Here is a 27,090-nt window from a genome sequence, read left to right on the forward strand (position 1 = left end):
GACCTCCCACTACCCATCGCTACAACACCACCACCCTCCTCGCACTCAACCCTGGAAAACGTAGAGAATACCAACAGGCCTCGCCGAACACAACCCATGGCCAGTTCTCCTGCCTCCACTGCCACCAGACCCTCACCGCCATCCCGGCCTCCAACTCTGCCAATGCCAGCACCGGCGACACCCTAAAATGCATCCTCCTCAATGTATGCTCCGTACACAAACACACCATGGAAATCTGGAACCTACTCGACTCTCTCTCGCCCAACATCGCCTTCTTCACAGAGACCTGGACCAATGCATCCTCCACCCCCGACATCAGCACCGCCATCCCAGACGGATGCAAGATCCAGAGGAAAGACTGCCCCAACCACCCACGAGGGGGCCTCGCCATCTCCCACAAGAGCACCCTCCACCTCACCACCTCCAGCGAAACCTTCCCCTCTGCTGAACACCTGCACTTCCAGATCCAGACCACCCCCAAAGCCACAACCGAGGAACCCTCATCTACAGATCCCCGGCCCCCGAACACTCTTCGCCATCGCCATCACTGACATCATCGCACCCCAAACCATTGCCTCAACAAACTACATTCTCATTGGAGACCTGAACTTCCACCTCGACAACCCCAGGGAGCCCAACTCCACTATCCTACGTGACAACCTTGCCAGCATCGGACTTAAACAACTCGTCAACACACCGACCCACAGAGCAGGACACACCCTCAACCCTATCTTTGCGGCAGGAGACAGCATCCACTTCAGCCACAGAATGCATCTGCCATGGACCGACCACTGCATACACTTCGCCATCAACAAACCCAAAGTAAAGCACAAGTAGACCCTAGAGGTCAGACGGGACCAAGGGTAGACATATATTATTATTTATTATTAGTGAATTAGAGGCACAAATAATACAAACAAGGTGAGTGAGCGAACCTGTGACGTGGTAAAAAGAAATCCGTCGATTTCCTTACCCCAGGCAAGTGACTAAAAGAGTGACTTTTAAGTGAATAGAAATGTAAATAAAAAAGTCACAATTGATTAGCATCTCATACTCAACAACATGATACAAATTATAGTATAGAGTTAGAGATGTGTGTCACCTTGTTTGTATTATTTGTGCCTCTAATTCACTAATAATAAATTGTTTCTAACTTTTGGAATATACGTACCATTCCATTTTTTTGACTGTAAAAGTTGTGATATTTTATTTATCCTACATGTATGGGACCATTTTTGCTCTTAATATATCAACAAACCCAAAGCACCCAAACCAGCCCCACGCCCACTACGAAGGAACTGGAGCAAGGTTACCGACGAGCAACTTAACTCCACCCTCAACCGAGACAACCACACCTGGGCACCCGACGCAAATGAAGCAGCCAGAGAATTCCACACCTGGATCCCCAACTGCGCAGACGAGCTCACCCCGCTACGCAACCCCGACATACAATGCCCCAGGAAAGCTGTCTGGTTCACCACCGCTCTCCAAGAAGCCAGACGCACCTGCAGATGCCTGGAGAAGAACTGGAGAAACACCAAGATAACCGAAAACCACACCACCTACTAGGACGCCATGACGGACTACCACAACCAAATCAGAGCCATCAAGAGGAACTTCATCCACAACAAAATCCTGGCCAACTCCACCAACTCCATGGAACTTTTCAGTGTCATTCAAGAATTCACCAACCCATGCAGTGAAGCCACAGACATCACCCCATCCCAAGACCTATGAGACAAGCTTGGAACCTATTTCCCCCTCAAGATTAAAAACCTCTACGACATCTTCATCAACCATCCACCAGGTGCCACAGATGGCCCCCCTCCCCCCAGAAACACCAGCCAGCCCACCACCTCCAACTGGACACCGATCACGGCCGAAGACACCGCCTCCACTCAGGGGCCCTCACCGAGCCCTGCCCCCTCACATCTACCACAGAGCTGTGGCTGCCATCACACCTGAACTACAATGCACCATCAACACCACCATCAAAACAGGCACCTTCCCAGATGACTGGAAGCGCACACAAGTCAGACCTCTTCTGCAGAAGCCCACAGCTGTCCCCACCGACCTCAAGGACTATTGGCCCATCTCGCTCCTCTCCTTCGCAGCCAAAGTTGCAGAGAATACAGTCAACAGGAAACTGACATGATTCATTGAAGAGAACACCGTCCTCGACCCGTCCCAATCCGGATTCCGAAGCAACCACAGAACAGAGACCACCCTACTCGCCGCCACAGATGACATCCGCACCCTCCTGGACCAAGGCCACTCCGCAGCCCTCATCCTACTCGACCTATCTGTGGCCTTCGACACCATCTCACTAGTCGCCAGACTACACAACGCAGGCATACAAGGAACAGCCCTGGATTGGATCCGATCATTCCTCACTGGAAGAAGCCAAAGGATCAGACTCCCACCCTTCCTCTCTAACCCCACGGAGTCCCACAGGGTTCATCCCTGAGCCCCACCCTCTTCAACATCTACAAGGCCCCCCTCGCAGCCATCATCTGACAACACGGCCTCAACATCATATCCTACACCAATGACACCCAGCTCATCCTCTCCCTCACCCAAGACCCCACCACTGACAAACTCAACTTCCAGAAAGGAATGCAAGATATCGCAGTCTGGATGACCAACAGCTGCCTGAAGCTCAGCACCAAGAAGACAGAAATCCTCGTCCTCGGTACCACCCCTTCTGCATGGGACAGCACCCGGTGACCGACCTCCCTCGGAAGCCCACCTACCCCCTCAGACCATGCCAAGAACCTCAGCATCGTACTCGACTCATCACTCACCATGAGCCAACAGGTCAACGCCTTCACCTCCAGCTGCTGCAACACCCTCCGCATCATCCGCAAGACCTTCAAGTGGATCCCCCCTGAGACAAGGAAGACAGTCACCCACGCACTTATCACCAGCAGACTGGACTATGGAAACGCACTCTACGCTGGCATGAACAAGTCCCTACTCTGCAAACTCCAGACAATACAGAACACCGCCACCAGACTTGTCCTCTGCATCCCCTGACACAAACACATCAGTCAACACCTATGAACAGAACAGAGGACACAACTGGTGCCGCTTGTGTGCAGAAACTGGCCTATCACATATGGCATTGCAGGGAAATGTGAGTTGACAATGTACTAGTACAAACACACATCTGTGACGTTGTCGAAATGTCCACTGTCCCGCATCATATAGGCAGCTCCCCACAAACAGTCACAATGTACACTGTCATTCAGTCTGAATGTATACATGTTCAAGTCGTCAACATACATGTGAACACAATGTTAAACTGCATCTCCCATTCACATTGCAGAGGGAAATACAACACCTCCTGCAGAGCAGTCCCAACTTCTCTTCTCTGATGACGAAGAGGACCACCACACCTTTGACTCCGACGCCCTCCAACAGCTCGTTGACAGCCTCCGCTGCCCACTTCCAGGAGCAGGCCAGCCCAGCTGCTACAAGGAGAACCCACCCCCTGTACAGAACACACAGCAGGCAGCACCCACCACCACGGCTGCCTCCCAGGACCCTCACGATGAACACATGGCCTTCCAATGCCGTGTGTTGGGGTACCAGGAGAAGCTGGCTGAACAGGTGCAGGTGGGGTTTGGCCACATGGCAGGCAATCTAGATGCCATACATGGGTGTCTAAGACCCATCAGGAACCACTCACAGTCCCTATGGACACCCACAGTCCACTCCATGCCCCATTGCCCTCCAACGAACCATGGCTGACATCGCCAGAGTCCTGACTCAGCGACAAGAATGACTGTCTAGTCAGAGTGGCTCTAGCGAGCTCACCCGGTAGTTGGGACTCATGCGGAGGCTCATGGAGAACATGGAGCAGAAGCAGGCGGAAAGAACGGCTGCCACGGCTGCACACCAGCGAGAGGTAGCTGGGTCCCTCAGTGCCATAAAGACCCTCCTCATGGCATTGTTGCCACAAGGCCTGGTGCTGATGCATGCTGCTGCTACCACTCCATCCACTTCTCCGGCCCCTGCTGTGTCAGTGCCACACAGTGCGGTGGACATTCCACCTCCGGCCCCTGATGTGTCACTGCCACACAATGCTGGAGACAGAACTAAGGGTGGCCAGAATTTGCGTAGTCGCGCTACGCAAAACTCAGTGAAACGGTAAAAAATCTCCGTGAACATGCAGAAATTCCGCGAACACGCGGAATTGCTTGTTCGCGATGCTTTTTTCTTGTTCGCGATCGCTGTTTGCGTGCTGGGTGGAAAATATCTTGTGAACACTCATTTCGAGAACGCGAACAAGCAAACAATTCCACGAAGACACGGAACGCAGCATTTTGGGCAATTCCGCATTCTCCGCGGAATGCTAAATCACTAAAATTCCGCAAATTCCACGAGCGGAACGGAATTTACCACCCAGGCCTAGACAGAACACAACCACCTCGACATGGACTGCCATATTCTGTTTGGTCACCAATGACACAGTTATCAGACTGCGGACTGAACTTCTCCTCTACTCATGTACTTGTCATTCCCTGAAAGGACTCTGGCTGGCCCTCCATGGGCTAACAATGTAAAGTGGGGTTTGCATGGCCCTGTAGTGCTCCAGATGCAACACTCCACTGAATGTGCATTAAACATTCATTTTCACACCGATGTGTCACGTCTATTATCTTGCAAGTGTGGAGGTATGAATGCATGTCTGGTCAATGATTTCCCCTTACGTCCATGTTGCTCATGTTGTGGGACTTGGGTCACAGGGTGACACATTGCCGATTGCATGCTGGGTGGCGCCAACACTAAAACGGAGACACACACACTAGTTACTTCCTTGTCCAGCCCAAAATGGAACCACGCCCAGAGCCCCGGGGTCATTGTTCACACCCTTACACTGGACTGGCTTATGCCAGGCCAGCCCACTCCACTTATGATCACAGGGGGGGGCGACAAAGCTACATGTCCCAGGTCTTCCCTCTAGGGATCTGCTGATCACAGGTCTAGTTGTCAGCATGGCACAGCCACTCCCTCACCGCTGGTTTACAATCACACTACACCCATCCAGCACAGCCGTTACAGGACATGTGACCCTACCAACAAAAAGGGCCTGGCGCACGTGCTGGACGCCATTTCAACTCTGTAACTGGTTGTCTCCGTGTGTTTATCATTTCTGCCTGAGGCCTAGGACCCGGGCACAGCACATTGCCCCGTGCCGGGGGTGACATGATGGCGTCCACACCACGGGACTCAATCATAAAGGGTCCATGGCTGGCGGTGCACAGACATGGTGGCACCGCATACACTGCGGCAGGCACAGGCACACCGCCACGGGACGGTGTCTTTCGGTGCACTGAGGTAGGGGCACCTTAAGTGCTGAGCGGGTGTGCAGCCTGCGATGATGCGCCATCCAGGCAGTCCAGAATGGTGGCATTAGTGTGAGCCCTGCTAGACGGCACGCCACATGGCGTCGCCTCGCTGTTCACAGAGTTAGCGGCACCTCTTGAGCATAGCAGGTGTGCAGCCTGCGATGAGGCCGTATGCACTGATATGTTCTCTGTGAAATCAAGACCCAAAATCAAGTGTGTGACCTGGTGGCCCGCGGTGCGGGGCTGCATGATGTGGAGGGTGCCCGGGCTTGGAGCTCCCACCGGCACGTGGTTGGCCCTCTTGGAGACATGCCCGTGGTGGAAGGTGAGCAGTGAGGCCTGGTTGTGCAGGAGCGGGCAATCTCCGCTGGGCGGCGGGAGGGGCTGGGATGCTGCAGCCTGTGTGCGCATGGGTGGGCAAGGGATGATGGTGTGTGCTACAGTGTGGACTCTGCCATTCATGTCTCTGGCAACTGTTTCAGATGGGGGACCTGGGTGACTGCAGTGTGTACCGGCAAGTGGTTGGAGACACACCAGTGGCTGCAGGTGAGCAGTGAAGCCTGGGTCCACAGTGTCGGCACTCTCTCTTCCTCTCTTTCTCTCTCTCTCCCTCTCTTTCTCTCTCTCTCTCTCCCTCTCTTTCTCTCTCTCCCTCTCTTAATCTCTTTATCTCTCCCTCTCTCTTTCTCTCCCTCTCTTTCTCTCTCCCTCTCTCTTTCTCTCCCTCTCTCTCTCTCTCTTTCTGTCTCCCTCTCTCTCTACCTCTTTCTGTCTTCCTCTCTCTCCCTCTCTTTCTCACTCCCTCTCTTTCTCTCTCCATCTCTTTCTCTCTCCCACTCTCTCTCTCTCTTTTGCTCTCTCTCTCTGTACTTTGATGGGTGCATGTCACACCTTCTTATCTGTATTTCTGTCTTTCAGGCTGTGACTTACAGAATGCCCAGAGAAGACCCACCTGGCCTCTTCAAAATTGTTGTTTTTTTTAAAAAATCTGTAATAAAGGTTTTATTTGGATTATATGATATGAATGTAGGATTTCCATTTTACTGGCCACAACTGTATGTTAGGTGTTGTGATTGTGCGACTTCAGGCGATTTGTTTGGGTCATGGTTTTGTGGAGTTGATGTGCATTCTCTTTGTCCAAAAGGGGGAGGGTCCTGGGGGTGGTGGCGGTGGGTGTTGTTGCCCTATTGGGGCTCCGGGCTGCATGATCAGTTGCTCGGGTGCATCTGTTGTTCTTCATGTTTGGCTATGGGTTGTGCTCCCTTAGCTGCTGTCGGTTATCGTCAGACTTTACACCAGGTCAGAGCAGGTGTTAGAACCCTGCTGCTAACGCGCCTTATCGCCTGTTTTGGGATCATATCGTCGATCTGGCTTGTCGTTGAGAATGTTGTGGAGTGGTGTTGTCGCTCCTTTTTGCTCAGGAATGCCTACTCTGCATCTCATTAGCGATAGTTGCCGGGGTCATCCGTGGCGATGTTTTTTGAGGATGCTATCGCCGGAAAACTGGAGATATGGGCAGTTTGCACCGGCTTGTGAACGAGGAGATACATTTATCGCAACTTTACCTTGTGATAAAGTGTTGATAACCCGGGAATAAGTCCTTGAGAATATGCCCCTAAATTGGCAGTTTTTCCCTCACGAGGGGATATAAAACATATTTTATAATGTGCCTGTTATAGTAACAATGGTTCCTACCCGTGGGACACCTAGACCAGACCTTAGGGGATGACTTATATGTCAGAATGAGGTAGTTTAAGACTTTGGAAGTACTTTTAATTCCAAAGTTGAATTCTGACATAGTTTTATTTAAAAGCAGCTTAAGTTATTTAAATCCACTGGGGTCTCTAAATCTAATGTCCTACCATATACTAGGGACTTACAGGTAGGATGTCATAACCAATTGCAATAACCCTTAATTACCTTACACCTTTTAAGCTGACCACTGGCCTTGGACCTGGTTAGCATAGCCCAGGGTACAACCAGAGTCAGTAACCACCAATATCAGTTAAAAAATGGGAGTGATCAGGGAAAGGTAGGATGACTTTCTCACAGATGCACACTAGTTTGTCATTTGATTCTTTCTTTTTTACTTGAAGTAGCACTTCACGGGGCAGTACCCAACTCTTTTGAGTGCATCATTTATGGGGATTAGGTGTAGGGCAGCGCAGCAAGTCAACCTAGTGCAGTGTAAGGCAACACACTGATTTGCACTGCTTTGCCATACTCCATATCTATGATGCCATTCAAAGCCACGCAAAGTGGCTTTGAGTGACCTCATAAATAGGATTTTGTGGTTTGCGCCACCGGAGCATCATAAAACGTGATGCTACTACGATGCATGCGGCTCATAAATATGCCCCATACTGTCTAAAAGTTCCTTATTTGCATCAGAATAAATACCATTGATGGGGTTCACCATTTAAGTGCTAACACATACATATGCGTCCCCAGGTCTTGGCACCTTAGTTGGCACCAGTTGAGCTCCTCCAGTGAAGAAAAGGAGAATTCCTGATGTTTTGAGTTATTCACAAATGGTCCCTTTATGCTGAAATCTTTCCGCCTGCGACGGCTGCCAATGTGAAGCTCCGGTGGACCTGACTTTCCACTCTACTGCATCTGCTTGCAAGGACAGGAAATACGAGATCTGCCTTTACTCTATAGCAACAACAGCCCATGATGGCTGCCAATTCAAAGCTCCAGTAATGACTCTATGTATTGCCCAACAGGATCTTTGGCTATAGCAACAACCGTCCGTGACACACTGCCTACTGTTCGTACTACAGTGAAGACCTTCCGCAATGCTCTTCTTGCTCCTCGCGTCCACCAGACTTTGAGAAGGTAAATTTTTCACAGGGACTAACCTGGTCCCTGTATCCAGCCTGTGCTTCATCACAAACATCTTGAACTTGTGACTTTCCCTCGGTCTAGCACGATTAGATAACTGCAAGTGGCGTTTTGTGCATTTGGTTGCTATATTGATCTAAATGCTTGAAATTGCATTTGTCTGGGTCTACTGAATAGATTTCCGTCATTTTGGTCTCCTTTCATTTATTATATTTTACTCTCTATTCTATATTGGTGTGGGTTTTTTCTGGAGTTGTGTTTTCACTTTAATTCTCTGTGTGTGCTGCATACATACTTTATGCATTACTTCCAGGTTAAGCCTGACTGTTTTTGTCCCAACCTACCAGAGGGGTAAGCACAGGTTAATTAAGTGACTTTTTGTGGTTCGCCCTGACAGGGATTGTGGTTGTTGCTTTGGAAGAAACTTCTCCCCTCCTCAATCAAAAACCCAGTTTCCTACAATCACATTAATCCAGTGCTGCAGAATGTTTTATTCCTTTTCTTGTTTCCGCTTATTATTGAGGCCAGTGCAAAGCATAAACTTAGCATGGGAATCAGACTTCAGAGATAACTTAGCAGCACACTTATTTAGTACAAGAGTAGAATGCTTCGGGGTAGCGATCCCACCGTGCATGGCCTGTTGAAACAATACTGGAACAGGTCTCATTGAGTAACCGTGATTAAGTCTTTAAGGTTGTTTAATTAAATATAATGAGATGATTGGTGTGGAAGACAGCATAAGTTGGAAACAGAGAGTTGCAGTCCCTGCTCACTATGTTCGAATTGTGCTGTTGGCATTTCATGCATTAATTCAGAGAAATTCCTATCTATATGTATTAACTTTATGCTCCGCGTTGTGCTGAGCCAGCACAGCTCTTCATAATATGGCCCCAGGAGACACTCCATTTACATAATTTCACATTTTTTATCATACGTTAATTAGGAGCTGGTGCTACTTTTATGCTAGGTCCAAGCTTTGACCCACTGCCAGGCTAATATGTTCTCAAAAGAACAGCATATTTTTGGGTCGCAGGCCAGCAGAAGCACTCATCATCTTCACTAATGCTAATGCAAACCTGCTTCTGCAAGAGAATAAGTACTTTTTAAAGCTTCTTAGATGGCACAGAGTCAAAGAGCACCTTTACACTGTAGGATAGAGACCCACATTAATGGTCTGTGCTAGGGTTTGCCAGAACTGTCACAGGAGTTATTCTAGTTCTATTGTATTCACATGTACCTCTAGTTAGTTGGAATTTAAAAAAAGCTTGAAAATCACACTTAACAGGTGTCAGCAAATAATCAGCCATGATCCTCGCACTCATGCCCTGACAAAAGCTATAAAACATAGCTGCTACGGTGTACTTTTGCCTTTCACTCTTTGCTCTGTGACTTTTTTACTTGTTGCCTGTTCCTTTGTGCCTTTTTAATTCCTTTTCACCTTTAGATTTTTTGCCTTTCCCCTCTTTGCTCTCTTGCCTTTTTTCTCACTTTTTGCCACTTGGTACCTTCTGTGTCTCCTCCCTGTGCGATGTGTCCTGCCTTCTACCTACCATGACCCTTACCTCCTCCCACACTCCTTGCTTCTTACTCCTTACTTCACAAAATCCGCACAGTACCCACAGGCCCTTCACTTGCAACACCACACCCAACACGCCTACACCACCCACACCCTCACAACCTACACAGAACCACTCTCACTGCCAAAAACACCCATCCCAAGATAAACTATCATGCATGCTTCTAAACACCTGCTTGCTCAGCAAACATGCCTCAGAAATCTGGGACATTCTGGACAATGACTTCCCAGAACTCGTCTTCTTTATGGAAACATGGCTGACTGCCGAGTGGGCAGCCAACATCACCACTGCCATACCGGCAGGATACAAGATTACACAACAGGTCGGCCAACACAAACCTGGTAGTTTGGCGATAATCTTTGAAGAAACTAGTGACTGCACTAAAACCACAGAGAACAAAACTCTCTTCATGAAGCACCTACATATCAAAGTACGAGTCTTAGCAACATATACCCTGAACAGAACCCTCATCTATCGACCACTGGGACCATGACTTACTTTCAACAAAATGATTTCAGATTTTGTCCCCCCCCAGCATTGACTCCAAAGACTACATCCTATTAAGGGGCCTTAACTTCCACCTGGAAGACCAGGACAACTCCAGCTCTATCGCACACAATGAAAGTCTAGGAATTCTCAGACTAACACAAAGCGTCGAAGGACCCACACACACAGCAGACACATCCCAAACCTTTTCTTTGCCACCTTCAATGGCTTCAAAATCACAGCATCCCCTTCTCTCACCGGGGCTAATCATGCCATCATCCGCTTCCAAATCAACATTCCTCTCCAAACAAAACCTGCCACCACAAGCAACTGGAGCTGCATCTCAAAAGCCAACTTGCTCCACACCCTGTGAGTGAACCAGTCCAACCCCACTGGTGAAGTGAACAGCAACATCAACCACTGCAATGAGCAAATCACAGAGTGTCTCAATTTCCTGACAAGCAACTCGCCCACTACCTTGATGCACATCATCTACTAGACACGACTCAATCAGGTTTCCAGCCCAATCACAGCACTGAGACTGCCCTCATTGCAGCAACAGATGATATCAGGATGATCCTTGATGGTGGAGAAATTGCCAACTTCATACTGCTCAACCTCTCAGCGGCCGTCAACAAGGTCTCCCATTCCACCTTGAACAGAAGACTAAACAAAATATGCATCCAGGGCCCTTCCCTCAACCGTATCTGCTTTTTTCTCAAAGGATGAACACAAGTCAGCATGCTATCCTACACGTTAAAAGCCAAGAAACTCATCTGCGGAGTCCCCCAAGGATCATCTCTTAGTCTGACCTTCTTCAACATCTACATGACCCCACTGGCAGACCTCATCAGATCACACAATATAATGTAAACAGACGACACCCAAATGATACTGTCTCCTTCATTTCAATTAGCTGCTCTTTTACTATTGTTTTAAAAACCTTCCTTATATCTTATATTGAATTATCACCCAAACTCTTTTGGATGCTTTTGTTGCAGGTCACCCTCCCAAGTTTATCAAATCTCACAACATCCTAGACAGTGCTCTAGTGGGTTTTCGTCGTTATCGAGGCACTGAATCTATTATTCTTTCAGTTGTCGATGAATTCCATGTCGCTGCTGATGTCAACAATGCCAACTATATTGGATTTGTCCACTGGTTTATGACATAGTTGACCACATTCTGTGATGAACTGTCTTATTGGAGTTTGCATGGGTGACAAGGTTTTACAATGATTTCTCTCCATTTTTTTTAGATTGATCCCAGAACCTTATGCTGGGTTATTTTTTCTCCCTTCATACACACTCTTGTTCTGTGTGCTGCAAGGTTCAGCACTATCCCCTCTCCTAGTTAACCTCTATTTGAGACATATTGCCATGCTCATTCAGTCCTTTCATGTTCAATGTTACAGCTTTGCAAAAAACCAAAAAACTACTTTCTAAACTGAGGTGCCTGTATGGTAGAACCTCAGTGCTATTGCACTGTTTATCAGCAGGTTGCGATTGGCTGGGGTGTCATATGCTAAAGTTAAATAGTCATAAGACTGAGGGCCGGATTCACAGAACAAACTTAAGACTAAATCCTAAACTTACTACCATTTTCGTATTCACAGAATGCACATACTACTACTGGTATTCACAGAGTGAACTTACTACTTTTGCTATTCACAAAATGAACTTAGGACTTTTGCTATTCACAGAATCCATTTACGACCACTAAACTTACGTCCGCACTCGGGCCGGAATTTCCGCACCCGGAGCGGAATTTCCGGGCCCGGAGCGGAAAGTCCGCTCGCGGGCCGGAAAGTCCGCTCCGGAGGTGGAAATTCCGCTCCCGGGCCGGAAATTCCGCCCTCGGGCCGGAAATCCCGCTCCCGGGCCGGAAAATCAGAATTTGGACCAGACTACATTAACTGTTGCCATTGATCCTTTGAGCCAAGGGGAAACACCTGTTCAAGTCCCTACCATCCCCCACCATGCATCAGCTGACGCACTCCAGCCAATCCCAGCCAACAGCTCCAGTTAGCCATCATGTTGCTAGTGCCTACCATCCCCCCATGATCCAGCTGAAGCCAATTAACACTGATTGACCAGCAGCAAAAAACATTTAAAAGCAGCACACAGTGAAGGAACAGGTTTGACCACACACAGTTTGTATTTGCAAGCAGAGACCGGCTAAGAAAAATGGACCTCCTGAAGAGAAAGAGGAACTACACAGCAGAGGAGACCACCATGCTTGTGGAGTTCATTGTCAGGCACCACAAACGCCTCTATGGACTCCCACCCTACTGCACCAGTGGGACACAGAAGGCAGCCCTGTGGCAGCAACTATCCACTGCTGTCACAGCATTGGGGGAGGAGAGGTGCACTGTCCAGGACCTAAAAAAAAAATGTCAGGATGAGCGGCTGAGGGTAAAGGAGAAATACTCCAGGATTGAATTACAACGGATCATCCCAGCCGCATACTCTGGACCACGCATCCGCCTCACCCCACTGGAGGAGGATATCCTGACAACCATACACCCCCACTTGGTCCATGGGCTGCCTGTCAGTGACGTCCGCTACGTGGTACCAGGTAAGTGGGATGAAAAGATAAAGTGCATGAATAGAATGTCTGTGTTGCACTGTCAGTGTGAATAAGGAAGTAGTCCAAAGTGTATAAATTAATCCGTCAGTCAGAGACTCCTGTGTCACCCTCTGTATGTAGCACTACAAGTCCCACAATCCTTAGCGATGGAAATGGCAAATCCCTCCCCCACTTCAGAAAACATGGCCACTGTCCAGTTGCAGTAATACACCAGCCCGCTAAGTAGCAATTGACAAATAACAGCAGAGATGCGCCAGTAACAATGCCACACCCAATCCAACTCTTGTGCAACCGCGGATGCGTCACATTTACAATGCGGTGCACTGTGGCGCTGGGATAGACAGATGGGTGTCGCAACTGATGGCATTAGGGGGATGCTCTGCTGGAGTAGTGTCACAAGTGTGACGCAACTCCAACAATGTCCATGGACCGCATACACCTAACGTTCAGGGCAACTCATTACATGTGCCTCAAGCTGGTTTAAGTTTGCATGGCACCACCCTATGAAAAGTGACTACGTGAAATGCCGTCGATTACAATGCATCACTTGTACGAGGCATAACCAAATAAACACACACCCTGCCTACATCACAGCTGATGCATGTTTAATGTTGCGCAGGACCGCACACCGTGAGGCATCCCCATAGATGCATAACATTGTGAATAAGTCTAAATGTGTCACCTGTATTACTCCACCGCTGTGTCACAGAAGTGACGCAACTGCGGTGTAAATGTATTACAAGGGGCGTGGAAACATGCCACTAAATCTCAAAGAAGTAAATCACCCCGTGCAAGCTTAAAGCACAAAGCAGAAGGTGAGAGAATCATCTGATCCAAAAGTCAGACACCTATTCTGTTGTACATTTCCCACCCTGCCACGCCATTACGACCCCAATGCACCACTGCTCCTACCTGCCCAGTCAGCGGCAGTACTGCATAACACTGTTAGCATGCAGAAGAAATGGGGAAATCACAGAAATGTTCCACAAGCACATATTCCAGATGTTTAGTTTTCTCTCTTCTCACCCATTGACACATTCAGCCAGAGCACAGACAACTGCCGCAGCAGAGGTCCCTGCATCGACTGGGAGGAATCGCCACCGTACACCCTCACCGACTGGTAAGTCAAAGTGGCCAGGAGATGGTCAAAATGTACACATTGTCAGGAGTGACCGAGGGACATGTAGTGCCCACATATGAAAGTCAACCAGAGATGAACAAATAGCTGCATTACTATTGGAGTAGTCAATGGACATCCACCTTTAGCTAATTATAATTGTGAACAGCTGAAGACAATATATTACATGTCTTGGCTCATCAAACCTTCGTAATTGCGGAACATGACATGTTTTACAGCAACAGGCCCAGACCTGGGAATCCAATCCTGTTATCGAGTGCCACAACTGCTCAAAAGGGTGCCCCCACTATGTTGTAATGGTGTCTGTAGACGTAATCAATCAAAGTAATTGACTGAAATATGGCAATGATGAACAAGTGAGATCCCAGGGTCATTAGTATTGACAATGCATACACTGTCCAACTTTGAATGTTTCCAATATAGATCAAATTCCCAGTCCACACAGCTGGTCATGTACCAGTTACATTGTCTGGCGTTTGTGTTGCCCATCAACAAAACACGATAGTGGACCTCACATCAGGATCCGTAGACATGTCATTGTGATATTGGTTGCATCCAGGTAGTGGGCCCATTCGAAGTCATGTGGGAGCAATCATGAAATTACGTATAACACACTTCAGCGAGGCTGGTGCCCACAACTACTTGTGCTCATCGATGCACATGGTGCTGGGAAGACTGGCCCACCAGCTCCTCAGCCTTGTGCCGGGCCCACCGTTTTAGGTCCTCCCAGCGCTTGCGGCATGCCCTCGCACTCCTGGTGTGGACTCCCACTGCACTGCAGCGCTCGGCGATGTTGGCCCACAGCCTGGCCCGGGCTGCATTGCTCAGCTGGTGTTCAGGGTCCCCATATAGCTGAGAAAATTTGGCCAGCACCCCCTCAGCCAAGATGTTCAACTCAGTGAAAGGGGGTGCCTTCTCTTCGTAACCCTCAGCCATTATGGGGATAATAAGAAGGATGAGAGCAGCAGGATGTCAGAGGATCTGTCTGTGATAGAGGATGACTCAGAATGAACACAAATTGGCTGCCAACTATTTCCTGTGATGTATTTCCTGCCTCCCACTTCCTGTAAAACATTTCCTGAATGACATTATGTGTTCCGGGTCATTTTCGGAGTTTACGGCCCATAAGCGCAGTTTCCGGTTCCGGAGCGGGGGGTCCGCACACGGGCCGTACGCTCCGTAATCGGAGCGTCCGCACACGGGCCGTACGCTCCGTAATCGGAGCTTCTGCTTTTTGGCCGTAAACTCCGAAAATGACCCGGAACATTTAATTCCATACAGGAAATGTTTGACAGGGAGTGGGAGGCAGGAAATACATCACAGGAAAGAGTTGGCAGCCATTTTGTATTCATCCAGATCCATCCACAATCAGGAATCAAATCTACTGCCATCCTGCTGTTCTGTTGTGGATAAAAAAGAAAGACAGTGCATGTGAGAATTATTTAAATGTGACAAGAGGGTGAAGAGACCATTTCAAGACATTTCTGCAGTTTCAGTTTCAGTTTCTCATGCTTTGCATTATGGTACATGTAGTCCATATTAGGTGCTCATTTGCAGAGATGTGTGATGTGTTACGGAACATTGTGTTGGAGAAGTGTGGATATATCACAGACACATGGGGGCAGATTTACGGCTTCTGGCGCATCTCTGCTAATCAGCAGAGATGCGTCAGAAGTGTTGCGATGCATCTGCCCACCCGTGCGCCATCACAAATGCGCCGCATTGACAATGCGGTGCACCGTGGTGCTCGGATGTGCAGATGCGTGACACATCCCCCGTTGGAAAGGCAGCGCATTGCTGGAGTTGCGTTGCAAGCGCAACGCAGCTCCAGCAAGGTTCGGGGGTGCCCTATCCCTATGATGCTGCGTCAATCCTTACGCCTGCTTCAAGCAGGCGCAGGGTTTTGAAGCAGCATGGCCTTAAAAGTGACTGAGTGAAATATTGTAGATTTCAGCCAGCCACTTTTATGAGGCGTTCCTGCGCCGGAAGGCCCCCCCAAGCGCCAAAACACCTACATGTGGCGCAGGCCTTTACAACGTGACGCATCTCCCAAAAGTCCTAAATTCATTCTGTGAATAGCAAAAGTTGTAAGTTCATTCTGTGAATACCAGAAGTACTAGGTGCATTCTGTGAATACCAGAATGGTACTAAGTTTAGGATTTAGTCTTAAGTTTGTTCTGTGAATCGGGCCCTGAGATTCTAGTAATTGAAGGTGCACCTTTGTTGAGGCCACCCGGTTTATCGCCAACTCAGTTTGGCAGCTGTGCAGTTGCTTCTCAAATCTGTGAAGAGCTTGGATGTTTAGTCAAATGATTCTCAGAGAATCAGATTTCCTCAGTAGCTTATTTGCGCATTTTTATATTGAGAAAACATGTTCCCGTTTATTCCCTCTTCCCTCTCTTGATGCATAGACATATTGGACAATTGCAATAGCCTATATTTAGGAATCAATGTTCATTTGTTACATTGTCTGCAAAAATCCGGAAACAAGCAGCTCAATTGGTTTTTCAAGCAATACTTTTCAGTCATATGCATTCCATTTTGAAATCACTTCATTTGGCTTCCTATGTGAGAGGAAGTCTCTTTCAAAATTCTCTGTATGGTATATCGTGCTTTGAAAAAAATAATCTTTCCATCATTAAGCCACTACGTTTCAACATGAAACCAGCTGTTATATTCATGTTTGGTTCCAGTATGAAAGTGTGAAACACTTTCACAGAATTATTTTACATTTGTTTGTATAATATATATACGTCTATGTCATGTTGTTGAGTACATTATGTCCTATTTGTCTTACAGTTTTCTGATATCAATACATTTTTATCATGAATTTGCACTAATAAAATTAAGTTTGTAATGTATATGTTGAGTACACTGAGTCTATGTTCATATTAATGTGCTTAGTATAGGTCTATATATGACTAATTAATTCCCTAGGTTCTTTTTCTTCAATGGTATATCATACTCTACATAGATCTTTTACAGGTTTTATCTCTGCTCGATACAATAGATACTGCCGGGGAGACTTCTTTACCCCCCAAAATTGCTTTTGGTCTACGTTTCATAATACAGGAAAAACCTGGCTCAGTGGTCATTCTTTCTTAGCACTGGCACCAACCCTCTGGAACTCCTTGCCTTTCTTCTTAACACCTAGTATTGAGCACTGTAACTTCAGGAAGAGCATTTTTGGAAGATTTACTATGGGACTGACTACAAGTATAGGTGCCATTTGTCACACCTGGTAAATAAGTATGCCACAAGATTAGCTATTTACCAGGTGCGATAAATAGCACCTATTAAGAGTTCCTGGGGAATAACATGCAGATTTTGGTGTTTAAAGCACCAAAATCTGCATGGTACAGTAAATACTGTATGCTAATTCCTGTTAAATTTTGGCTAGTTTGACATTCAGGAATATAACAAATGTTGAGGTATTCACGCATCCGATAAGTATTCAATGCATTAAGTACCTTCAAACTTATAATTCCGACCCATGCGTAAAACTCCAATGATGTCACTACCTTTGTCTTTACAACTAAAGTCGCATGAGCATAAATTACACCACTAATTCCCCCCAGAGGATATTGTAGTGTTTCTTCCATTTCTTTCTCCTCTCGTGGAGACTCCACGAGAGGAGTTTTGGAACCTTACACATATAATAACGCCTGTTTGAATTTAATCTTCGTGCACTGACAGGATGGACAGTTTACAGTTGAGGCTGGAGCTGACGGTCCTGCTGCGTGTCTGGTTGGGAAAAAAGGATTCCTTCTTACCTTGTGTGAAGACTTTCACTACACCTCTGCCAATCATTGTAGAAGGACACCCTGAACTAAGCATTTTAACTGATAGGCACACTCTTTGGGCACAGTTCCTGATGACCAAGTACAGCAACAGATGTGTGTTCTCTCTGGAAAAAGTTACTGATGGGCCGGCACAGTATCTGGAGTGTATGCTATCTGGACACCATTGACCATCATTACTTACATGTTCACTTACATTTTTTCCATTTCTTTGTAGGAGTGAGCCGCATCCACTTGCCTCTTTTACCTTTTTCATATACTTGAAACTGCCCTTCAAATGTGGGCTCACACCCACCCTCTGTCTGACTGAGGTTTTTTGTATATGATTGTAAATTAAGTCAACTTCTGCTCTGGCTGAAACAAAGTCATCCGTGCATTTGTCCCAGCCATTCACCTTAGAGAAAAGATGGCCTTCCTAAACGCTGACAGCAAGGGTACAGGGAACTAAATTAATACTATATCATAAACAGTGTTTCTAGCTCTTCAAAGAGTCTTGCTGGCTGGTCACTCTGTCTCAGGATAGCAGGTCAGAGTGGCCCACAGGAGCAATGTGATTGTAAGCTATTACCATGCTCATGTTCCTGCAGCAGAAACCACAAGGGGAAGCACTAGAGCATCTTACTTAATGCTAGATACGAATGCTCATGAGGTAGGTTGTCCCTTGATTTTTCGCTTCCCAGGCTGAAACAACATTGGTACCACTGTTCAGGAAAATGCCATGCTCCACGAATAAAAAAAACATGTTGTTTATATTTGAAAACTATCACACGGACCAAATATATGCCTTTAGAAAATATGTGGCCTTGAGCCACATTGAGGACAAGTGTAATGTATGTGTTAAATTGCATTGATGACCAATAGTGGATCTTGGATGGAAGTTAATGATTCCTGAGCAGGCTTATCCTTCCTCAGCTAGTTCGTTGGCCCCTCTTGGTAATGGAAGGAAGCAATAATGTGTAGAAGGTCCCAGCCACTGTTACATGCTTAGCTTCCCAACTACCTTCTATTAGTTACTGAAGGGCTAAGGGAGAGACTGGGGGTAGAACTTCAAACTGCAAGCATGAATCTTAAAGAACTGCATTTACTCTGTATTTCTAGTACTGGCCCGCTTACCACTGTGCCAGGGGATCACATGAGCAATACTAGAGATAGCAGAAGTTGAACAAAGGGTAAGAGTTGTTATCTCTGCTGACCTCCAGCTGACATTCAGGTTAAGTGGCACTGAGAGGGTAGGAGTGGTGCTTTGCCAGGTATGTAGTGGGATGCATGTTTAAATCTCACAGTCCGGGTGCTTCACTAATCCAAGTGAGTCACACACAGAGCTGCCAAGTTTTCAATGCAATTGTGGGACACCTCTCTGACTAAAAGGTCTTTATGCGTGACATTCATACCTAGTATGGGACAATTCAAGGACCATTGTTTAACAAGCTAACGGAGGGAAAACATTGTGGCGATCCATAGGTTTATTTTTAATTTGAATTCACATACATGTATCTCTGCATTTTTTAATAAAAATGGGAGCACTGGAAGTTGCCCCATGCCTTGTCATAGCATACCTTTTTCTTTGAATGCATATGAAGGTATTCAGCTAATCCTCAGCTAAAATCTGGACGGCAAAAGTGAAATGCCCTCGAGGGTGAGGGGAGGCCATGTCAGTGGTTCTGACAGGAGTGAAGGGAGTGCCATGTATTCTGCTCTCACCCAGCCATTGGTGGTGTTGCAACAACAACCTGAGCTACCCCCAGACTGCAGTGACTCTTCCAAAGCCACATACAGGGTCCATCATCCTCAAAGCCACCTTGTTTTAGTGGGCATAGAGCAGGAAATCATACACTTCACTGCAGCATGCACCTGAAAAATAACAGAGGTGCCCGATTCACATGGGGCCGGGTCCGGTACTTGCTTTCGCCATTTTATCTATTTTAGTGAAGTTCCCTACATGGCCCAAAGACCTTGGACCTGATCACCTCATTATACTGTTTTATTTCAAGGAAACTGTGCTCACGGATGGGGGTAAGCTAGAGTTACAAATTATCAAGCAACTTTTAAAATGGTGACCACAGCAGTGAGACTCCAGGGCAAGCCAGCTGAGTACAATTGCCTGCAGTGGAAGGTCGAGGCTGCAGGACAGCAAAGTGAGAAAGATGAAAAGATTACAATGCCTAAATGCACAAAGTGAGACTGAGGTGCTGTAATCATGCGTGACTAATGAATTCTAGTGTGCTGATATGGGTACCAGCACTAACATGCATTAGTCCAACCTCTGATGTGTGGTATAGTCAACCCCCTGATGCGTGGTACTTGGCAGGGGTGTACACATTTCCTGCATCACCTATGTGCAGGATTACCAGTGACAGCTGCTGACAGAGAGCTTTGCTCCCATCTTACACTTCTTTTCGTGGACCTAGCTGTTAGATAGTGCTATCACTGATTTCCACCAAAACTCACTTTAAAAAAAGAAGCATGAGGACTCATTTCCCATCATCCAGCTGTATAGAAAGGGACATCAAGGGATTTTTCAGCAATCATCTGCACAGGAAGTGACATCACTGGATTCCAGCCAAAACATTCTTTAAAAGAGGAAGCCAAGCATGAGGACTTATTTCCCATCATCCATCTGCTCAGGAAGTGACATCACTGGATTTCCCATCATCCATTGACAAAGGAAATAACATCACTGGATTTCCCATCATCCATCTCTAGAGGTAGTGACATCATTGGATTTACAATCATCAATCTGCACAGGAAGTGACATCATTTGTTTCCTGCCAAAACTGTCTGTACTGAATGGCAGCCACATTGAATGCTAAAGCTCAAATATCACAGGAAAACTCAAAAAGAAAAATGGTTACTTGACATCATCAGCGGAAGGATAAAACGTTTTGATTCAGAACAATTTGAGACCGAAAAGCTCCTTGGTAGAAGAGCACTCAAATCAATAACAGACACCACAGATTATGAGCAAGCTGACAAAACACTTCACATGTATGTAATTTATGATGAACTATAGGGCTGTCTGTGCCAAGGCCGAAAAACTAATTATGATCATGTCCTAAACTAAATATCTCTTCTTTGTTTCTTTACTGATATCAGAATCAGTTAAAACCCGATCTCAAATAAACAAAGTGTTTAGACTTTTTAAAAATGCCTTCAACAGTCAAGGCCACAAATGAAAGCAACCATATTTCCAATATAAGGAAAAATAAAGAAATTTTCATTTCAAGATTGATGCTCTCATATTCCACCAAACAAATCAATTCCGTTCACCATCTCACTATTTGAGGTCCTTTCAAGTTATTCCAATTAAGTTTAGTTTGGCACTTAGCCAAACTAAACACACGCCAGCCCTCCAATCACTTCCACTTGTGCAGCTTGGTGCAATTGCCAACTAAGAGCTTTAAAAAGATGACCCCAAAGAAAGATGCTGCCATAAAAATGGCCAGTGAGACAAAGTAATTTTCTACCACTGGTGTGCTGCCCAGGACCTTTTTCAGCATCTGGGGAGCAAACTGGAATTCAACCTGTTCCAAGGGATGTGGCATAGGTAGCACCACCACCAGGCCCCATATTTACAAAGTCCCAGCTGAGACCTGCATCAACACCTACCTCTGGAGAAACAGCAAGGCAATCGACGATACGCCCGCCTACCTCAAGTTCTTCTTCAGGCATTCAAATTGGCACAGTAAAAAAAGTACTTGTCTCCAGTTTGGTAGTTGTCCACAGTTAGCAAAAAGGGGGAGCACATTGGAGTATGCAGCATTTGGCACACGAATGTTCACTGAGGTAAGCCTCATACAAATTATCTTACTGGAGGCCAAGTGACCCATATGAAAAAACATCACACAATCAAGTGGGAGGAGCATCTTAAAACAATTGCTGAATGTGGTCTTGGTGGTGAGGAAAGGTGGGGAAAATCAGCTACAAGTCCAATCATGTTGGAAGTTGATGATGAGAAAGAAGACAGTGACATCTTCACGCAGAGCAGCCCTGTCCCCAGCAGTTTGTCAGCAGAATTACACACCTCAGCGACTTTACAATGGCACAAGACTCTGAGTGAGATGGAGACATCACAGCCTACAGTGACTGGCCTACCATGACATACACTGAGACTACCACCACAATCTACTCCTTGAAAGATGCCTGTGTTAGTGGCCCCAGAAAGAACAAATCCAGGCTACTATTACAGGCACATTTAGGCAGAAGGGGCCCCATGGGTGGAACCACCCAACCCCACATATGTACAATAGGAAGCTGGCACAAATGTTAGCACTGGACCTCCTCTCGTTTTCTTTTGTGGGAGAAGTGCAATTCTTAGTATTTGTGGAAGCCATCTGCACAAATTGGAAGGTGGAGTTGGTTAGACAAGCTTTGCAGCAAAGCTGTTCACACCATCCACTTGTCGACAAACATGTGGACCACTTAATAGGGGACTTATTACCTGTGCATCACTGCACACTGGATCTCTTTTGAAAAATATATCTGCAGGTCTTGGCCTAAAAGAAGGTTTTAAAAGGGTTCAGTGGCATGCAAAAGCGGCCATGTTCACCATGGAGAAATCACATACAGATGTAAACATCTTGGAGGAATTTAACAGCAAGGTGTATGAATAGCCATGTCAGATGGAGGCTATTTCAGGGTCCTGTGTTGGTGCATTGCATCAACCTGGTGATGCAAGACTTCATCAAAAAAGAAGGCATAGTCAACAACATTTTGACCAGCTGCAGAAGAATCTACACTCATTTCAGATATCCTTTTAAAGCCTGGAAGCAGTTGCAGATTAAGTGCATCAGTTAAAGCCCTCATACAGAATGTGCAAACATGTTGGAATTTGACCGATTACATGTTTCAATGTCTGTTTGAGCAGAACAAACAGATCAATTACTATGTCATTTTAAGAGGAAGGGATGCAGTAGGGAAAGATATGACTATGGATACAGACAAATGGGGCCTAGTCAAATGCATGATACAGATGCTAATCTCTTTTTAAGTTTTCACACAGGAAGTTAGCAAGGAGGACATTACAATGGGCCATCTAGCCTGTTGTTGCACCTCCTACAGGACCAGGTTAAGAAGGTGTCCAAAAGGTCGCCCCCACAGGTGTGAATGAATACACAGAAGTGCATGCCTTGGTTGAGAGCGTAATACTGCGCTTGGCTTATAATACAAGGCTGCAACATGACATCATCACATCCAAAGAGTACGCCTGTACCACACTACATGATCCATGGTGCCAAAAATGTTGCCCACTGTCATTCCTTTTTCTGAAGGGGATGTTTAAAAAAATATAAGAGGTGGATTATAGAGCAAGCCAGAGACCTGGAAGCAGAACGGCTGAAACTTAGAGTCCCATCCCACTACTGGGGTGCCGCATTCAACTTCCAGAGAGGGCAGTCTTGTCTCAAAGTAGCCAACAATACCATCAACCAGAACACCAGCAACAACAACAACACAAGGACTGGACTCAACCTCTGCATTGTATTGGTTTTAATCGGAAGTGCTTAAGTCCAGTGCAGAGGCAATGGCAAAACAGGTTGAGCAAATGGCAGCATCAATGACCATTCACAGGATGTTCTGGGAGCATTTGGATGATCCAAACGAGGTCTATGTGGATCAAAATCCATTGATGTATTGGTATGGGAAGATGGGACAATGGCCAGAGCTCAGCAGGTTGGCAATAAATGATCTGGTTTACCCATAGCCAGGGTGTCTGCTGAGCGTGTGTTCAGTGCAGCTGGTGCAGTTGTTAGAGTGAGAAAGGACCAGTCTTTCTCTCAAAATGTTTAGAGATTGACTACGATAAAGAAAAGAGGAGGAGGATTGGTCAGAAATGGAATCAAGTGTGTTAGCTGATCAATTTCTGGGTGAACCATCTGAGTCTGAGGACAAACTGTACTTCCCGAAGTAAGTATGCCAATTACTCTATAGAACTTTTTTAGTATTTCTCTTTGAACCTATATCTTTGCAACAAAAAAAAGTAGGCAGTGGGACATTATTATTTTTGTGTCATATTAATGCTGCACCACCACTTTCTAGTTACACATATTGCCGGATTGCAGTTGGACCAGGGTGAATTGAAAAAGCCTCCACAATTGCTTCATGAAATTGGAGACAATGCCAGCCCCCCTCGCATGCCTATTGCCTATCCCTTTTTCCATCACTTAGCACCAGCAGGTCTGCGCAAGAAGACCTTTGATTTATAAGAGTGCCTGCCAATACCAAATTCCAATGTGTTGCCTGCATCAAAGATGAATACCTAATACCTAAACTACCCGTGCTTGGATTGGAAGAGGTACTTACAACTATTGCAAAAGTGAGTAATGATGATTGATGATTCATCATGTAGTGGCAGGTTGTGTGTTGAACTGTAATATGGGAACTTTCTTGAGATGATTGAGTTGCAATGTTTGGGGCCTGAGTGATGGGCGATAATTTTTTCCCTGGGGGTGATTGGCCTTTACAAACTTACTTAGCGGAAATTAATTAGCCTATATGGTCCACTCCGATGATCCTTTCACCTTTTTCATCATCTAGGATGGCTGCCCAAGACACTAGTTTGATTTAGAATACTCCTGAATTCCAATCTGTTACTTGCATCAAAGGGGAGATAGTGTACCTACCAACCATGTTCGGATTAGAACAGGTAACCCTTAAATCAATGAGTGATATGATTATCGACCAAATGTCAGTGGTGATTGATGATTCATGTGGTGACTGACAGTAAGGGAGGGTGTGTTGAACTGTAATGCAGGAACTTTCTTGTGGTGATTGATTTGCAATGCTTGGGGCCTGAGTGATGGATGATCATGTTTTTTCTTAGAGGTATTTGGTCCTTTCGCACTTAGCCAGATTTAATTGCAGGGTCCTCTCATTTTATCTGGTTCTTCAGAGACCAGAACAGTCATTTTAGTTAACAATCATAAGCCTATCCAAATACCGCAATTTTGTTTCTCTACTTGTTCTTCACATTACAGCAGTGCACTATACTTCTATCTTGCTCTGGTCATGTTGACTGGTCTCAGATGAAGTTACTCAGAGTCAGGAGGATGATGGAAGAACTCAAGTTGGGAGCTACATGACTACCTCATCAACAGCTAGAAGCAAGAAGTTATCGACTTCAGTTTAAAGGTAAACCAAGAGTCTGAGGCCTAATACTCAGCTATGTGGAACAAATAAAGAGGTGCATTTTGTGAAATGCTGTTGTGTGTGTATGGACTTGTAGAAAAAGTGAAACTCTGAGTCCACCTCTTGATATTTTTGCTGTGTCTCTGAGTCTTCTTGAAACACTCCTCATGAAACTTGCCTTCCTTCTGTCCATCTCCTTGACTCTAAATTGCAGTTTGTTTTACAATCTGCAGGCCTTCGACATCTAGTGTCCTGCGCGAACAAAAGGTGAAAGATGAGCTCAACACTCCTGCTTACCTACCAGTCCAGACAGGCACCTAAGAGTGGTGGACATTCACAAGGAGAATGCTGATGCATCACCTTATTTTGCAATACAGTATTGTTTTCTTTTTAGCAATCAGATTTGGAGAGCTGGGTGGGTGGGTTCACATCAATTCCAACCTCGAAGACAGACCATTTAGATATCTCATAAGTTGGATCTTGGGGGCAGAAGGACTGTTTGAATGCATTTAACTGTATTGATGATGAATGATGTGCTGCTAATTGCCCAGATGAATGTTGTCCTTTGTAGTGTTTGTCTTTGTCAAATCTGTCCCCAAATCCCCTTTCTTTACCATTCATCAAACCCTTAACCCTCTTCCTCTGGCCTGTGTGATTCATTGATGTGTAGCTTAATTAACACCATCAATGGATCACACTCTTGGTGGGGGGATGTGGTGAAAGCAATACTACTTACTGTAGGATCTTCTAAGCAATAGCCCACATTGGCCCATGTTACCCACCTGTGCATGAACAGTGATCCATATTTTAGATATAGAATGAAGAACATCAGTCATCAGCATCATTCAGGCCTTGTGTTGTGTAACTGTGAACGCCTAACCTAAGCTTGTCCACTCCAGACTTTGAGTCCAGTTTTTTATCAGTCGAGAATTTTGTAACTATGTTACTACTGGTTCCCCATTAACCATATTATTTTTTGTTATTTTCTCACTATCAGGAATTCTTTTTGTGTCATTAATGTGTAGTACACCCACTTCAATTCTTTGTAAAGCTTTGATATAACAATCTAACTCAGTCTATTTATTTCCATAGAGTTGCCTATGATGGATAATCATCTTGTTTAATGCTATAGTTGGAGCTTGCCTGGGAGGAACTGGAAGTGAGACCTCACTTGTGAAGTTGTGATGCCTTCCCTGTTATTGCTTCATCTATATTCAGGTAAGACTACCATGGAGTGAAGTGAACTAGTTAAATTAGTAAGTACACAACTAACTCCTACTACTGTTTATCGAGGTTGTAGTAGACAATATAGGTTATGTCAGCATCCCAGCTAATGGCTAAGATAGAGAGGCATAACTTTATAACTAAGCAGTAAACTCTCCCTTACAAGCACATAAACAAATTAACTGGATGATGTCATCAGTGATATCATTTGAGATGTCATCAGTGATGTCATTAGTAATGTCACTGACCATGTCATGAATGATGTAATATGTGACATCAGCAGTGCATTGCGGGGGCGCGAGTTATAGTTAGCTCAACTAACTATAACGGCGTAATTTCTATGGTTTTGTATGAGTGAAATGTCCAACTAACTATAACGTCCCTGAAACCTATGTTTTTTTCAGTGAATTTCAAAAGTTTTTTAAATGCTAATTTGTTACTATAACGTCCCTGAAACCTCTGGTTTTTTCAGTGAATTTCACAGTTTTTTAAATGCTAATTTCTGACTATATCCTTACTGAAAGCTACTATTAATAAGAATAGCAGATACTTGTGTAAGTAACTAGTCCATTCCATCAGTACATGACTAGTACTGGAATAATTACAGTGCTGCAAACAGGGTGCATGGTGAATTCATAAGTGCTTACATATTCCCTGGATGGTTGATTGGAGAAGTACATTGGACTCACAGGAGGATTCCTACACTGCATGGGTAATAACTTCGTATTTAGAGGAGTGTATTAATAGTATTTAGGTGGTTAGAGATCTGCATGGATAGTGTTCAGAATATTGTAGCTGTACTAGTATTAGTAAGTAGGCCATTCCATAAGTACGTGTCTAGTAACTAGATTATTATAGTGCTGTAAAGTGAGTGCATAGTGTATTTATAAGTGCTTGGGTATTAGTGGACAGATTGCATTAGTATATAGTACTGGCTGGGTAACTGGAGATGGGAA

This window comes from Triturus cristatus, chromosome 4_1 (genome assembly GCF_964204655.1).
Source record: "Triturus cristatus chromosome 4_1, aTriCri1.1, whole genome shotgun sequence".
NCBI classification, from domain to species: domain Eukaryota; kingdom Metazoa; phylum Chordata; class Amphibia; order Caudata; family Salamandridae; genus Triturus; species Triturus cristatus.